The 17,963-nt window shown below is 43.4% G+C and overlaps 1 protein-coding gene across 4 annotated transcripts in view; it reads right to left on the reverse strand.

Annotated features, from left to right (window-relative positions):
• The window catches only part of glis3 (GLIS family zinc finger 3), a 551,634-nt gene that overhangs the window by 6,911 nt on the left and 526,760 nt on the right, over positions 1-17,963 (reverse strand). The gene's annotated exons all lie outside the window — the stretch shown is intronic.

A 17,963-nucleotide genomic window follows, 5' to 3' on the forward strand; every position in this document is an offset into this window, starting at 1 on the left:
CATTGAGTGATAGCTTAGAAATCTATTTCCCTGTTTCAAAGCCCAAATAGATGGGTGAGATATTTCAATGATTTCACAGGCTTCAATATATTCAGCTCTTGATATTTTGTTGGCACAGTTGTGCAATAGAATCTCATTATGGGTACTTGGTTGAATTTCAAACCTGAAAATAGTTTCAGCTCAGTGAAAAGTGATGATAAAGTTGAAAGGGAATTCGGAATTTATTTTAATACGTTTATGACTACAAAAATGGCATAATACATCTGAACAGTTGTTTTTGAATGACTGATTATTTACTTTGAAGTTTTGTGAGGATTTCAAAGGCTTCCCTGATGTTATTCTAGGCCCAAGGAATTCAGAACATAGAGGATGAATGGGCAAGGGACACTCATGGGATATGGGATGGGTGGTGAGATGTGGAGAATAGGGGAATGCACTGGACGGTGATGGAAGTAAGAAAATAACATGTAAGGGGCTTTATATTAATTTACAAAACTGAGCTAGAGTCCCAGTAAATGAAGGTGCACCTTCCAATTAACACAATTTGGAACTTTTATTCCATTTTCAGGCCTCTTTCTGGAGGAGACAGCCTTGACTTCAGATTGTATATGCCACCACACCAGGCAAATAGTAGACAATGCAGACCATGGGGCACGTTTGCGTCATCAGTAATTGGCCGAGTCATAATTCTCATTTTGGAGATGAAAATCCAGCCCCAGATCCATACTTTGACATCTTCTAATCTCCCTGGCTCCCAGTGTAGGGCGAAGGCAGGGAAATCCAATGTCAGAGCTATGGCTCCAGCACCCGTAGTCACCACTGATCTGTAGCAGTCTCAGCACAGTGATCATACCTGGTGTAGGACTGATGCCCAGTATCATGTTTTATTCTTTCAAGATCCAAGAAATATATAGAGGTAACCTTTCAGCTGTCTTCAAAAATTGTACCTTGCTGGTCTTGTTTGCAGGCAATTTTTCTTGCATTCCTCCCTCCACCATCACCCCCTCCACCTCAGGTGAGTGTGCAAACTTTCTCCTGCCCTGTACAGGTGATCCTGCCCTCACCATGGCTATCCCAATACTTCTCGTGTTTAAAACTGTTTGCTTCTGCATGTTCAGTAATATGGTACCACATTGAGCTCAGAAATTTTGCCAATTAAATGCAGGTATCTGTAATTTCAGTTGGTGTGCATCAAAGCTTTGTTAGTCTCTAGCAACCTACTATAAATCTGTAAGGCACAGAACCATGGAACAATTCTTATTTTAAAACTAGCTAGCTAGAAATTAAAAGTATTTTTTTAGAAAGTACTGAAAATTGTGACAATCAGAAATAAAACAGAAAGTGCTTAAAATATATAATAGTTCAGTTAACACTGGAAAAATCAAAAGATAATTTGATACCTAGGATGGATATCCTTGGTTAGAACTGGAGAATTGAAGATATGCATTTTCCTTTAGCAGTCTGGATAACAAACAACAGCTAGAATATGAAGAATACTGCTTCTGTTGTACATTTTTTGGTTATTATTACAAGACAGAAACAGGTCATTTATCTGACAAGCCTATTCTTGTTTTTATACTCCATACAAATCTCCTCCCATTTCATTTTCCTCACCTGAGCTTGTCAGCATATCTTTCGATTCCCCTTTCTCACATGTACATATCTAGTTTCCTTTTGAATTCACCCAGTCTTTCAGATGAAATGCTGAACTGAGGTACCATCTGTCCAATTGGATGGATGCAAAATATCCCATGGCACTATTTTGAAGAAGAGCAGGGGATTTATTCCATTGAGCTGGCCAATGTTCATCCCTCAATCAACACCATACAACACAGATTAGCACATTGTTGTTTGTGGGAGTTAGCTGAGATCAGATTCACAGCTGTGTTTTCCACATTACCTCGGTAACTGCACTTCAAAAAATGCTTCATTGTCTCAAAAGCACTTTGAGACAACCACTGGTTATGAAAATAGCTTTATGAGTGCAATAATTTCTTTTGTTGTTCTAAAAAGGTAGCACGGTTGCTCAGGCAGCTCACTGCTGCCTCACAATACCAGGTACCTGTGTTCAATTTAACCCTCAGGCAAATGTCTGTGTGGAGTTTGCATGTTCTCCCTGTGTCTGCAAGGACTTCCTCCAGGTGCTAAATTGCCCATAGTATCCAGGGATGTGTAGGTTAACTGGATTAGCTATGGGAAATGTAGGGTTGTGGGAATTGGCAAGGGGTGCATCTGGGTGACCAGCTCTTAGAAGGGTTTGAGTGGACTTGATGGGCTGAATGGCCTACTTCCACACTCTTGAGGATTCTATGATAAGATCCTTGCTTCAACTACTTTCCGTATTTGCAAGTTTAACATTCCAACTTGGACATTCTCTGAGTAAAGCAAATTCTCCTTATTTCATAATTGGAGACATTCAGTGGTTCCTATGGTCTATTTTGAACTTAGTGCCCCTGTTTTTGAAGCACCCACAAACAGAAACATCCACTCCTCATCAACGCTGTCCAGTCCACACATTATTTTTGAAGAGCTCTACCAGACCATGTCACTTTGTTAAAGAAACACCGGTGAGAATCCCATCTCAATGTTGAACACTTGGTTGGGAACTGAGATCTTTTGCTCTTGACAATAGGGAACCACCAATTGCCCAACTAAAGTGATTATTCCAACTTTCTCACCAATACCCTTGGTATCCAGGGGCTGGGAAGAATCTGAATGTGATCTCTTGGGTTTAGTTAGGTCTGATACTTTGATGCATGTTCCCCAAAGTTTCTATACCCTTTTTATGGTACGGATGAGAGCTATGCACAATTTTCTAAGTGTGGCTGAGCATAGGCCTTTGTAAGTTTATCCAACCTCACAACTTCTCTGTTGAATACCTATTGAAAACAAACCCCATGATTTGAAGCATTTTTGTTTGCTTTGGTAACTTCTGACACTGCTTTTAGTGATTTTTACACAGGGTAGTCCAGGCGCCTTTGCCCTTCATTTCTTTTACTTTATAGCTGCTGAAGATTTAATTGTTGCTTCTCTTCTGTTGTGTGGTTTTATGCCAACTTCTAAGAGTTTGGGTTCAAGACAGATTGGGGGAGGACAAGGTAAAGTCAAGAACTGTTTTCAGGCCGAGGCTTCTTGAGAATTCAATTTTTTGTATGTTAGTAGTAACTACCAATATACATGATAATCAGAGATTTACCAGGCTCTAATCTTATTACAACATTGTTCGCAGACTATTCCCTTAACTCTATTAATCCTTCACCTCACTTCCCTCTTCCACTCTAACTCCACTCACAGTGTACTATTTATGTCCAGTGGGTTGCAGCTCTGTAACATGACCACAAAGTTGCTCCAGGGTCCAGCTCCTGCTTGTTCCGATCAAAGTGTATCAACTCTCGGCCTGAAACGTCAGCTTTCCTATTTCTCTGATGCTGCTTGGCCTGCTGCGCTCATCCAGCGCTACACTGTGTTATCTCAACTCAGATTAGCCTGTGTTAAAGTTGCTTTTCTATGTAATTGCCCAGTCTGTGTATTTTCAAAAGTCTTTTTCTCGTGTGTTAGCCTTCCTGTGGTATAGTTTGACCAGTGCAGTTTCCATGAGATGCAATATGCAGTAGTATATTCCCACAGGAGCCTACATGCAACAGAATTCATTGATCACCTTCATCTGGAAAATACACTGCAGTAAAACATCACATACATGTCACATGGACTTTGGCCAGTTTAGTCATGTTGCCTGGAAATCCACTGCCCAGTCACTGCAACTCGATTCTACTCTCCTTTGACTATTCCGAAGTCAGCCTTTTATTCACCCTTTGTGATTGTTTCTTCTTTGGCTTGGTGTCTATTTTGCACACATCTACCTGAGTTCCAATGGGATTTGCTTTGGCTTTAAGAGCGTGGTCCTTCTAATTGCCTCTTTTATCACCCTGACATTGAATCTGAATGCTTCACATTGACAGCCACCAATTTCAGTGAAAAAAAAGTGAAATGTCCTCATGAAACAATGATAACATGATCTGGCAGCATCTGTGGAGAGAAAGCAGAGCTAACATTTTGAATTCAATGAACTTTCTTCAGACCTGCTGAGTTTCTGCTGCAATTTCTGTTTTTGTTTCTGGATCTTCAGCTCTTGCAGTTCATTGTTTTATTATATTGACAACCTGATACTGGGTTGTCAACTTAAAAAGCTGACTTTTCGCATGTGTGCTGAAGCTGCCATCGGTAAAGTATTGCATTAGGACAATCCCACTATTGAATCTCTAGCTAATACCTCGAAGAATAATTTCCGTTTAGTTGCCTCTGGCTGAATCTCTCTCCAAAGCCAAAGTGAGCATCAGGGCACTTTACAAACACTAACCCCTCTGATCCCTGCACAACCTTTATTTAATAGCTGAGAGTACTTGCATATACATGATGAGTTGACTAGCTTCCTCTGTACGTTTCTATGGTTCTCAAGCACATGTACAGGTATCAAACAATTTGTCCACAGGGGCTCACGTTCCCTCTTGCTGTATATTCCTTGCCATGTGATGTGAATTATGGCATTACACTCTGAGCATTCTACTTCAAAAAGAGCTTGAACACTTTAACTCTTTGAATCATAGAATTAAAGTGCATTCTCCTACACTTAGAAGTTAACAATAGCAAGTAAAAATCCATAGTACCCAGGTACATGACTTTACTGAAACTCAATGGATAGTAATCCTTGTTTTCAGTGTAACTATGGCTAGCTATAGTTAGCAAACTAACAGGCTTGAACCATTCATTGCTGACGTTAGTTTATTTTTTAATTTTAGTAGCTTTTCCACCTGAATAGATTTTTGAGTGATATGCAGTTGCTGCAGATTGAGCTCAATGAATTTCAGCCAGTAGTAAACCATCGATTTATATATTTACTTTTGTTAGTATAAAAATGTAAGAATTCTGTGGGGCATCATTGCACTGTCTCAAAGGACCTATAAAATATTTACAGGTTTTTTTGGAACACATGCTAAAAAATTATATAAATTATATAGGTACCTATTACTTTTATAGCATGCCCCGGGATATACTTGAGTCCAATAGGCCAGATGATAAATCATGCAGGATTTTACCAAACAGCCTCAGCACTGAATGTCCCTTCATTTGTGGAAGTTTTATAATGGTGTTAACATTCAAGCCTTCCACGTCCTCTTCAAGGGCAGCTCACTTGAGATAAATGTTTGTGTATCACATAAATGGAAAGCTAGGGTCGGATGTGGGATCAAAAGAACATAAGAACATAAGAACTGGGAGCAGGAGTAGGCCATTCAGCCCTTTGGGCCTGCTTGCAATTTGATACGATCATGGCTGATCTCACCTCATCCTCAGCTCCACTTTCCGGCCCACTCCCCATAACCCTTCAACCTATTGCTAACTAAAAACCTATCTATCCCCTCCATAAACTTACTCAATGTCCCAGCCCCCACTGCGCCCTGGGGGAGAGACAATTCCACAGATTCACGACCCTTTGAGAGAAATAATTCCTCCACATCTCTGTCCACCTAAAATGTCACCTCTCCTTTACTTTGATAAACATTTAATTGTCTCAAGACAGTGATTTGAGAGGAATTCAGGGATTTACGTATACATATTAATCAATTCAAACCTAACTGGTTAAAGATTTAATGCATCTTAGGCTTGTTTAATGCATCTTCAGCACTTGTGTGACCCTTTGACATTTTACCTATAAATTCTGTGCTCAATACTACCTCTCTCACGAAAACCTGAAGGAGGAGTAAGGCTCAAAAAGCTTGTGTTTTCAAATAAACCTGTTGGACTATAATCTGGTATCAGAGATAATGGGAACTGCAGATGCTGGAGAATCCAAGATAACAAAGTGTGAAGCTGGAAGACCACAACAGGCCAAGCAGCATCTCAGGAGCACAAAAGCTGACATTTCGGGCCTAGACCCTTCATCAGAAAGGGGGATGGGGAGAAGGCTCTGAAATAAATAGGGAGAGAGGGGGAGGCGGATGGATAGAGGAGAAGATAGGTGGAGAGGAGATAGACAAGTTAAAGGGGAGGGGATGGAGCCTGTAGAGGTGAGTATAGGTGGGGAGGTAGGGAGGGGATAGGTCAGTCCGGGGAGGACAGACAGGCCAAGGGGGCAGGATGAGGTTAGTAGGTAGGAAATGGAGGTGCGGCTTGAGGTGGGAGGAGGGGATAGGTGAGAGGAAGAACATGTTAGGGAGGCGGGGACGAGCTGGGCTGGTTTTGGGATGCAATAGTGGGAGGGGAGAGTTTGAAGCCTGTGAAATCCACATTGATAGCCTCGGGCTGCAGGGTTCCCCAAGCGGAATATGAGTTGCAGTTCCTGCAACCTTCGGGTGGCATCGTTGTGGTGTTGTGTGATTTCTGACCTAATCATTGTTGAACTGGTGGTGTCGTGGCCCTGTTACTGGATGAGAAATCCAGGCACACTGCTAATGTTCTAGGAGCCTGGGTATGAATCCCATTATAATGGGATTCCAGTTGATTGAATTTGAATTTAATTAAATCTGAAATTAAAAATCAATTTATAACATGAAACCATTGTCAATCATCATTAAAGCATATTAACACCCTTCAGGGAAGAAAAACTGCCATGAAAACCTGGTGTGGTCTACATGTGACTCCAGGCCCACCGCAATGAGACTGACTCTTAAATGACCTCCAAAATGGCTGAGCAAACCACTCAGTTGTATTAACCACTGAAGAAATCTCAAAAAAATATCCACCATGTCAGTAGAAATGACAATAACAACTCTGTCGACCTTGCAAAGTCCTCATTACCAACATCTGGAGGCTAGTGCCAAAATCGGCAAAGCTGGCTCGCCGATTAATCAAGCAACAGCCTGACACAGGTATGCTTGCAGAATCACACCTTCCACTCAATGGCACAGAATCAACCATCACCAGCGTTGGGTATACCCTGTCCCACTGGCAGTACTGACCCAGCAGAGCTGGCAGCACCGTGGCATACACTCAGGAGGAAGTTACATTGCCTCTGGCCTTGTGATATTTCATGATGTCAGATCAAGCATGAGCAAGAAAACCTTCCTTTGATTACAATGTACCATCTTGTCTCAGCTGAAGAATAAATTGGACTCCATGTTGAGCCCCCCTTAGAGGAAGCACTGAAAATGACAGGGGCATATACGCTACTTTGGCTAATGGGTTTCAATGTCAATCACCTAAACTGGCTTAGCAGCATGGCTGACTGAACTGATCAAGCTGGAAAGGACATAACTGCTAGATTAGACCCAGACTGGTGCTCAGGGAACCAACAAGAGGTTTAAAAAATTTGAGCTCATCCTCACTGATCAGAATTCTGCAGATGCATCTATCCAATATTATGGTATCAGTAAGAATGACCACTGCACTGTCCTTTTGGAGACAAATCCCTGTCTTCATATTGAGGATACTCTCCATGATGTGGCATGGCGAAACCAGCGAATGGGACTACATGCATGTGAAACAGCAGAAACAGCAAGCGATTAGCGGAATTCCATGATGAGCAGATCAGATCTAAGCTGTGCAGTCCTGTCGTATCCAATTGTGAGTGGTGATGGGCAATTAAACAATTCACTGGAAGAAGAGGGTCCACAAATATCCCCATTCTCATTGATGGGACAGCACAGAACATCAGTGCAAGAGATAAGGCTGAAAAATTCATAACAATCTTCAACCAGAAGTGCCAAGTGGATGATCCATCTTGGCCTATTCCAGTGGTCCCCAGCAACACAGATACTGGTCTTCAGCCAATTTGATTCATTCCACATGATATCAAGAAACGTTTGGAGGCACTCGATACTATAAAGGCTATGGGCCCTGACAACATTCTGACAATACTATTGAACACTTGTGCTCCAGAATGTGCTGTGGCCCCAGTCAAGTTGTACTAATACAGCTACAAAACTGGCATCTACCTGGCAATGCAGAAAATTCCTAGATTTGTCCCATATTCAAAAAGCAGGAAAATTCCAACTCAGACAATTTCCAGTCTATTCTTGCACTATTAACCTCTTGGGGTCAGAGGTAGGGAATTCTGCAGTGATAGCTCAGCTCCTGACTCCCCAGAGTGTGTCCCTGACTCCCCTGTGCCCACAGCCTACCAGGCACAAGTCAGGACCATGGTAGAATATTTCCCACTTGCCTGGATGGGGACAGCTCTAACAAAACTCAAGAAACCTGGCACCATCCAGGACAAAGCAGCCCACTTGACTGGCACCACATATGTAAACATTCACTCCTTTCATAACTGATGCATACTGGCAGCAGTGTGTACTATTTATAAGATGCTGTGCGGAAATTCACCAAAGATCCTCAGACAGCACCTTCCAAGCCTACGACCACTTCTACCTTGAAGGACAAGGGCAGCAGATATATGGAAACACCACTCCCTGCAAGTTCCCCTCCAAGCCACTCACCATCCTGACGAAGAAATATATTGCCATTCCTCCATTACTGCTGGGTCACAATGCTGAAATCCCTCACTACTAGCAGTGTGGATATACCTAGACTAATTGGACTTCAGTGCTTCAAGAACACAGCTCAGCATCGACTTGTTAAGAGAAGCTAGGAAAGTGCAAAAAAATTCTGAGTTTCAATTTTAATCATGAGCCCAAACATCCACATTCTTCTAATTTTGACCTCTAAATCATTCCTCCCTTCTGATTATGTCTTTAGATGCCTGGCCCCAAAGCTCTGAAACTCTCCTCTGGGAGCTCTCCATCTTGCTTTCCTTCTGGAAGATGCTCCTTAAACCTTGCCTCTGTGTCCAAGCTTTTGGTCCTCAATCCTAACACCAATACCAACACCAACACCAACACCAACCTCATCCCCAACCCCGCCCTGCACCCCCCCCCCCCCCACCCACAGTTTGTTTATGTGTAAGATCTAGTAATATAATGCCTCTATGAGCACTTTGAGGCACCCTATTGTATTATAGATGCTACGTAAATAATTGTTGCTGCTGGCTGAATTCAGTGAGTGAGAGTAATTAATTACTTATACTCTCAGTTGACCTTCTGAGTTGTGCAGATACATGGCAGTACAGGAATTGGAACCTTACCAAATGTGGGACAAACAGCTCGAGTACATGCAGCAGTGCCTCATAACTGTGGCTAATTATAGCTGCATGTGCAATCCTACATGACCAAACAGCACGTGGTAAAGGCTTATTAGAGGATACATTGTTGATGTATGCAGGGTTTTTGATTACCTAACAACTGTTTTAGAAAAAGATATGTGTATATAGTACTGGTAAAATTACAACTGGAAAAAATCTATGATTGGTCTATCTCCAAATTTAAATCTTGTTCTGGTACTATTGAATCCTGATAAATGCATAACTAGTTTGCCAAGAAATGTTCTGCTTGAGTCAGGAATACGCTTCATTGGAATTTTTATCTAGTTCAGATAAAAAATAATCACTTGGCAAACCTTTGTCGCACAATCCATTTAATCTTACAGCACTTGAGCCTAAACAAAACAGAATGCGATTAATAAATTACATTTAACACAGATTAGATTTCTGAAATATACTGACATCTGAAGGCAGAATATTACAGTTGTTTAGCTTTTGCAGTGATGAACATAAAAGTAAAGTTGAATAAAACAGCATATTGAATAAAGAACATATATGGTATAATTTATTAAATGGACTGGAATTCTATACAATGGGAATAAATTGGATGTGGTTCAGCACATGAGATGTATTGCAGCTATTCTGAATTTAAGAACAGGTCTTAACCGAATACCTGGTATGGGTCTTTTGACCATCTCTGAGCCAGGAGACTTGGATAAAGTCCCACCTGATCCAGAGGTCATTTAGGTCTGCAACCCATCAAGTCCACACCAGTCAAAAACAATCACCTCACTAATTCTAATCCTATTTTCCAGCACTTTGCTCATGGCTTTGCATGTCTTGGTATTGCAAGTGTATATCTAAATGCTTCTTAAAATGTGATCAGGGTTTCTTCCTCTCCCACCTGTACAGGCAGGGGCTTCAAGATTCCAACCACCCTCTCGGTGATTTACAATTTCCTCACATCTTCTCTAACCTTTCCACCCCTTGCCTAGATCTGTGCGCCCCCCCAACCCCGGTCATTGACCCCTCCATTAAGGAGAATTGTCTCTTCCTGTCTGCCCTGTCTGTTCCTCATAGCTTTATAAATCTCAATCATGTCCCCTCTCAATCTCCTGTGCTCCAAGGAAAACTATCCCAATCTATCCAATCTCTCTGCAAAACTGAAACTCTCCAGCCCACGCAGCTTCCTGGTAAATCTCCCTCTCAACTCTCTCCAATGCTATCACATTCCTCTTATAATGTGAATACCAGATCTGCAGGCAACACTCCAGGTTGAGCCTAACCAACATTTTATACAGATCTTGGGTAATCCCCCTGTTCTTGAACTCACTGTCTCAGCTAATAAAGGCAAGTATCTCATATGCCTCCTTACCCACTTTATCTATCTGCCCTGCTACGTTAAGGGATCAGTGGCCATGCAAACCAAGGTCCCTCTGATCCTTGGTGCTTCCCAGGTTCCTACCTTTCATCATGTATTCCCTTGCCTTGTTTGTTCTGTGCAAGTGCACCATCTCGTATTTATCTGGACTGGATTTTATTTGCCACTGATCAGTCCGTCTGAGTAGCTTGTTGATATTCTCCTGTAGTCGAAGGCCATTCTCCTCCCAAATACCATTCTTTGTATCATGTATGAACTTACTGATCAACCCTTTTACATTCAGTCTAAATTATTTCCATAAACCACACACATCATGGACCCCAACTTTGATCTCTGTGGGACCCCAATGAACACAGATTTCCAGTTGGAAAAACACCCCTCATCCTTTACCTACTGCTAGCTGGCACTCAGTCAATTGTGAATGCAATTTGGTCAATTTTCTTGGACCCCATGTGCTCTGACCTTTGCTATCAATCTCCCCCGTAAGATCTTATCAAAAGCTTTGCTGAATTCCAAGTACATAACGTCAAAAGCATTCTCCCCATTTAAAAACCTGGTCAACATTTTGAAAAATTCAAATTGGCCAGACATGACCCCTGCTGAACAGAACCAAACTGACTGTTCCCTCTGCCTCTCCAAATACAAACTACCATATATACTCGTGAAAGTCAGTCTGATGTAAAAGTCAATCCCCTATTTCTGGCCAAAAGATCTGGAATTTTTCATATATCTCTTGTAAAATTCGACCATAGTCCTTCACAGATGACAGAGCAATGTTTGCATGTCAAGGTGTCATCCTGTACATAAATGTTACAACAAGGGAATGATTCTGTTTTTCATGCTATTATGTGTTTTGAAATTTCTTCACCATTTTGTGAAAAAATGCCCTCTTAAAACAAAAAAGCAGCAGCATTTAAATTGAAAGTTATTCAAATTGCAAAGGAGGCAAATAGCTGTACAGCAGCAAGAGAATTTTGTGTTACAGAGAAACTTGTAACAGACTGGAGAAAGGTATTGAACTGACTTGAAACAATGCCAAAACAAAAGTGTGCCAACAGAGGTCAACCTAGCAAATGGCCACAATTGGAGAAAAACGTTGCTGAGTGGGTACTTGAAAATTGTCAAAATGGAGCATGTGTTAGTTGTGAAGCCATCGGAACCCATGCATGAAGTGACTCAAAGAAGGATGGAATTTCAGGTTTTAAGGCGAGTGCTAAATAGTGCACAAGGGTCATGACAGGCATAACTTAGTACTTCGGCACAGAACTAAGGTTGTGCAAAAGCTGCCTGATATCATAGTAATTACCATAATCTATTGTGTTTTCTTTCTTTATTCACTTAAAGATTAATTAGGCGTCTGCCAATAATACGGTATCTTGGACTGTCCCATGAATTTCAGCCCCTCATATACAATGTAATAATTGAGCCTATAAATTTAACCTTAAAAATCAGTCCAAAAAATTAGATTTTTACACAAATATGTTCAGTAATTTTGCGCTTCAATAGTGTTCCAATAGGTTCCCTGCCACTGACTGGCCTGTAATTTCCTGGTTGACCCCTTACTCCCTTCTTGAATAATGGTGCCACATTGACTGTCCTCCAGCCCTTCAGACCTCTCCCGTGGCCAGAGAAGAATTGACAATTTTAGCCAATGCCTTTGCTGTTTCATACTTTTTATTTCATTCAACAGCCTGGGCTATATTTCATCTGGCCATTTATCGACTGTTAAGCCTGATAGATCACTGAGAAGCACCTCCCTGTCTATGCTAATTTCTTTAGGTATACCACAGTTGCTCTCCCTGATTTTTATACTCTCTCTCACTAGTGAACACCAACACAAAGTATTCATTTAGAACCCTCCCTACATCCTCTGGTTCCATGCACAAATTATTCCTGCGATCTTTAATGGCAAGGTGCCAGTGTTGCACTAGGGGCAAAGTCAGAAATCACACGACACCAGGCTACAGTCCAACAGGTTTATGTGAAATCACAAGCTTTCAAAACACTGCTCCTTCATCAGGCAAAGTCTCTTAGAGAGTCGCTAAGTCACTTCAACTGACGAAGGAGCAGCGCTTCGAAAGCTTGTGATTTCAAATAAACCCGTTGGACTGTAACCAGGTGTCATGTGACTTTGATATTTAACAGACCCTACACATTCCTTCATTATTATTTTACCTGAATGTATATGAGGATTTATGAGGATCAATGGTCGGCACAACATTGTGGGCTGAAGGGCCTGTTCTGTGCTGTACTGTTCTATGTTCTATGTTCTATATGTAAAACAATTTAGCAATTCCCTTTGTTTTATTTGCTAGTCGCCTTTTCACGTCTCCTTTCATCTCTCCTAATCTTTTTCAGTTCCCTCTTGCACATTCTATGCTCCTGTTGTGTTTCTGCTGTTATGAGTGATTGGAAGCTGCCACAAGTCTTCATTTTTCTCTTTACACTGTACATCACAACACTTGTGTAACAACGTCTCCGAACAAAAACAAAACAAGCCCAATGCTTGCGTTCAGTGGCACTTCTTAACCGCTCCTGTAAAGCTGGGTAGAATCATATTCCACAGTATTTACCTGTATAACAGCACAAAGAAAGCAGATTTCTGCTGAATAATGGATTGGATAAGTGAAATCAACTCCCTATTTACCTGCCACATATGCAGCTAATGAGGCAAAAGTTTAACTGTTCCATCTCAGAGCAAGTGAACGTATAAAAGAAGTCACCATCAGATTTAATCAGTGCAAAGCGATTTTCTGTACTACATACTAATACTAACCTTAAGATTTTAAATGCCTGTAGGCTACCTTTCTTGATTTGAATTATAATTACCCACAATCTGGGGGTCCTTTACCTTAATCCTAATTACTCTATTGCTTTCTGCTTCTGAGCTTGCTAAATATTTAGCACCTTCTTGTTTTAGAGCCTATGTCATATCTCTCCATGTTCAAGTAAAACCTACCAGATGCTACCCTTGTCTGCTTTCCGGAGAGACCACTCTCCCTTGTTTGCTCCACACTGCCCTCCAACCCCACCAGACCCGGCACCTTCCCCTGCAACCGCAGGAAATGCTACACTTGCCCCCACACCTCCTCCCTCACCCCTATCCCAGGCCTCAAGATGACTTTCCATATTAAGCAGAGGTTCACCTGCACGTCTGCCAATGTGGTATACTGCATCCACTGTACCCGGTGTGGCTTCCTCTACATTGGGGAAACCAAGGGGTGGCTTGGGGACCGCTTTGCAGAACACCTCCGCTCGGTTCGCAATAAACAACTGCACCTCCCAGTCGCAAACCATTTCCACTCCACCTCCCATTCTTTAGATGACATGTCCATCATGGGCCTCCTGCAGTGCCACAATGATGTCACCCGAAGTTTGCAGGAACAGCAACTCATATTCCGCTTGGGAACCCTGCAGCCCAATGGTATCAATGTGGACTTCACCAGCTTCAAAATCTCCCCTTCCCCCACCGCATCCCAAAACCAGCCCAGTTCGCCCCCTCCCCCCACTGCACCACACAACCAGCCCAGCTCTCCCCCTCCACCCACTGCATCCCAAAACCAGTCCAGCCTATCTCTGCCTCCCTAACCTGTTCTTCCTCTCACCCACCTCTTCCTCCCACCCCAAGCCGCACCTCCATCTCCTACCTATTAACCTCATCCCACCTCCTTGACCTGTCCGTCTTCACTGGACTGACCTATCCCCTCCCTACCTCCCCACCTATACTCTCTCCACCTATCTTCTTTTCTCTCCCTCTTCGGTCCGCCTCCCCCTCTCTCCCTATTTATTCCAGAACCCTCACCCCATCCCCCTCTCTGATGAAGGGTCTAGGCCTGAAACGTCAGCTTTTGTGCTCCTGAGATGCTGCTGGGCCTGCTGTGTTCATCCAGCCTCACATTTTATTATCTTTGAGTCAGATCGAGAGCCTTCTCAACACAATGGGTTCAAGCTGATGAGGAACACAGTGCCAGAACTGTGACACATAATTTTCAATGTTTGATGTGATTTTCTTTGGGCTGAGGTGGAACTCAAAAAAGATACTTACTAAAATGTGACAAAACAGAAATAGCTGAGCTGAAAGAGATTGGACGGACGGCAGAAGGGTTGGGTTCTGCTGTGCAGATCAGTAAAATGTCATGAATGAGCACAGAAATGGATCAAAAAATACCAGTCACATTCTGGTCTCTATATTGGAGGACAAGCAGGTTGAAGTTAAGTTCAAGTATACAGAGCTGTCTTAAGACCAGACCTGTTATAGGACATTTCTGTCCATCACCAACTGGGGGAGTGGGGCTGGTGTAAAATTCTGCAGGTGACCGTCCTGCTGTTTCGTGGCTGACTTCCAACAGCTTTGTAATTTTACAGCAGGGGTGGGGGCTGACGGAAGGCTGGAGTCACAGAAACTGAGGAGATGAAGTGGCCAGTTATTGGTGGTCAGTGAGAGGAGGTCAGGGCTGGGAAAATAAATCCGCAGGCCACCCAGTTAAGGCATTGGTCAAGAACAGAGCAGAAATCGGGGATACCTGAGCTACAGGCCCCTTTCCAGATTGGACACCCCTCCCCAGATCTCTCCCCCACACACTCCTCCCCTAGGCTCTCTTTGCCCATGCTCCCCTCCCCAGGATCCCCTGTCCTCCCCACTGCATTCTTTGTCCACACCCACCCTTGCTATTACAGCAGTTGGGGTGCCCATCGTGGACTGTCGGATCTGACATAGTTTCAGTATTGTCCATGCTGGCAGGTAACACTTCACAAGGGGCCTTCCCGCTATGCAGATGGGGAGGGATGGGCTGGGTGGAGTGCTGTGGAGAATTCTTCCAGCAATGGATCAAACAGCAGCAGACACTGAGAGATCTCAGGCAGTCAGAGGCTGGCAGTTCCCATCCTCTCTGTACCACTACGAAGGCAGTGCCAGTCCTGCAGAGAGCAGAGAGCTCTGGCTGAGTCAGGATCCAGGCACAGGGGAAGGATGCCCAGAAAAGGATGAAGATTTGGAAGATTTTGGAGCAGGGGCCCAGGCAGCACGGGCAGGAGAATGGTCAATAAATGTGGAGCTGGGAAAGCAGAGCAGCTCAGACAGCATCCAAGGAGCAGGGAAGTCAACGTTTTAGGCCGAAACCCTTTGTCAGTGCTTGGGAGGGGAGCCTAGAAATAAATAGAACGAGGAGTGTGGGGCTGACTCGGTGGAATGGAGATAGGTAGATGCAGGTTAGGGGCTATTGTAGTTGGTCAGTGCAAAGGGTGGGGCAGACAGGTGAATCAGAAGATGGACAGGTTGGGGGTGGAGAGATTTTGAAGCTGGTGAAGTCAATATTGAGGCAAAATATCAGGTGATGTTCCTCCAGTTTATGTTTGGTATCACTCTGACAGCGGAGGAGGTCAGAGTGGGGGGTGGAGTTAAACTGGATGGTAAACGGAAGGTCGGGTGGGTTGGTACGTACAGTGTGGAAACACTGTGCAAAGCGACACCGAGTCTGCATTTGGCCACCCCAATACGGAAGAGCAACGGATACAGTAGATGAGGTTGGATGAAGTGCCTGTTGGATTTGGAAGGATTGTTTGGGGCCTTGGATGGAGGTGAGAGGGGAAGTGTAGGGTCAGGTGTAGCACCTACTGCGGTTACAGGGAAAGGTACCAAGAGTGGAGAGGGGTTGGTGGGGAGTGCGGAGCTGACGAGGCAGTGGTTCTCAGTACGCCATCTCCCAGTGCCAGGTCTCTCAGTCTGGTACTGTAGTGGCATCTCTCACTTTCTATTTTCTGCAAACATTGCTCATTGAAAGGCTTTGTTTGGATGGAATGCCATGGTGATGAAACACCCTCTTACCCCAGACATACGGTGGAGAAAGGCATCAGCTGTCAGCTCTGAACTCCATGGGTGAAATTACAACAAACTGAAGTCATGTTCCCTGAAGTTTAAAAGGTATTGATTGACTTGAAATAAGTTTTCAAGCTCTTAAGAAGAACAGATTGGTGAGGCAGAGAGAAACTGTATCCACCAGTTGGGGAATGTTGGGCGAAGGGGTATAGTCTAAATGTTTAACACAGCTTTCAGAAGAGATCGTCGCTCAATGTATGATAAAAATTTGGAACTCTGGTTCACGAACTGCAATTGATGCAAGATCAATGACAAAATTTCAATCTGAAATTAATAGATTTTTGTTAACCAGAGTGTTAATGGTTCTGGTAACAAAGCAAATGGAGTTCGGTCATAAACCAGCCCTAACATAGAAAACACAATATCATCATAGTCCAACCAGACCATAGGGCTGCTCTCTGTTTATAGACAGACAACTGGTGGAGGTTTAACCTGAGGGTCACTGTGCTTCAGGTGAGAGGGTGGGGCAGTCCTTTTATAGTAACCTCAGCTGGTGTGGGGATTGAACCCAAGCTGCCAGTGTCACTCTGTCTACAAGCTAACTTTCCAGCCAACTAAGCTAACTGACACCCTAGCCAGAATACTACCAAATGGCAGTAGAATAGGTTTTAAATGCAATGTAGTCTTCTTCATCAGAGAAACCTACTTCTCCATCCCCAACCCACACTTTGGCCCCAGTCACTGAGGATAAGTAACTGCACTCCCTCCATAATAACACTCAACACTGGAGCCCTCCCAAGGATGTGTCCTCAGCCCCCGCCTGTACTCACTGTATACCTAAAACTGTGCTGCCAAATCTTGAACAAACGCCATCTACACGTTTGCTGACAACAGCTCCACAGTGGGATGGATATCTAACAATGATGAGCCAAACTACCGAAGGGAGATGGAGGGCTTGGTCCCTCACCAATTTCCACACTTTGCACCACTGAAAGCGTATTGTCCGGGTGCATAACGGCCTGGTACGGCAACTGCTGTGCCCAGGACTGTAAGAAACTACACAAGGTGGTGTCCAGAGTCCAGGCCATCACAGAAGCCAACCTTCCATCCATGGTAAAAACTGAAAGAAGTGCGGATGCTGTAAATTAGGAAGGAAAACAAAAGTTGCTGGAAAAGCTTAGCAGGTCTGACAGCATGGGAAGGGTCACCGGACCTGAAACATTACCTCTGATTTCTTTTCTTCACAGATGTTGCCAGACCTGCTGAGATTTTCCAGCAAATGCTATGGTCTCCATTTACATGGCTCACTGCCGTGGAAAGGCTGCTAAAATTCACAAAGATCTATCGCACCCTGATAACGCCCTCCTATAATCTCTTGAATCAGGTGGAAGATACAGAAGCCTGAATACACGCACCAGCATGTTCAGGAACAGCTTCTTCCTGGCCATTATTAGACTGATGAATGGACTCTCTGGCCTCAAATAATGCTGATCTTGCTAACACTAATCTCACCTAGTGCACGCCATGTGCAGTGTAACCTGTATGCCTCTGTCTAAGTCTTTTCGATCTGCACATCTTTGCTTACTATGATCTGCTGTACCACTCGTAAACAAAGTTTTTCACTGTGTTTCGACACACATGACAATAAATAAATCAATTGATCAATCAATCCTGTTCCT

This window comes from Stegostoma tigrinum, chromosome 3 (assembly GCF_030684315.1).
Source record: "Stegostoma tigrinum isolate sSteTig4 chromosome 3, sSteTig4.hap1, whole genome shotgun sequence".
NCBI classification, from domain to species: domain Eukaryota; kingdom Metazoa; phylum Chordata; class Chondrichthyes; order Orectolobiformes; family Stegostomatidae; genus Stegostoma; species Stegostoma tigrinum.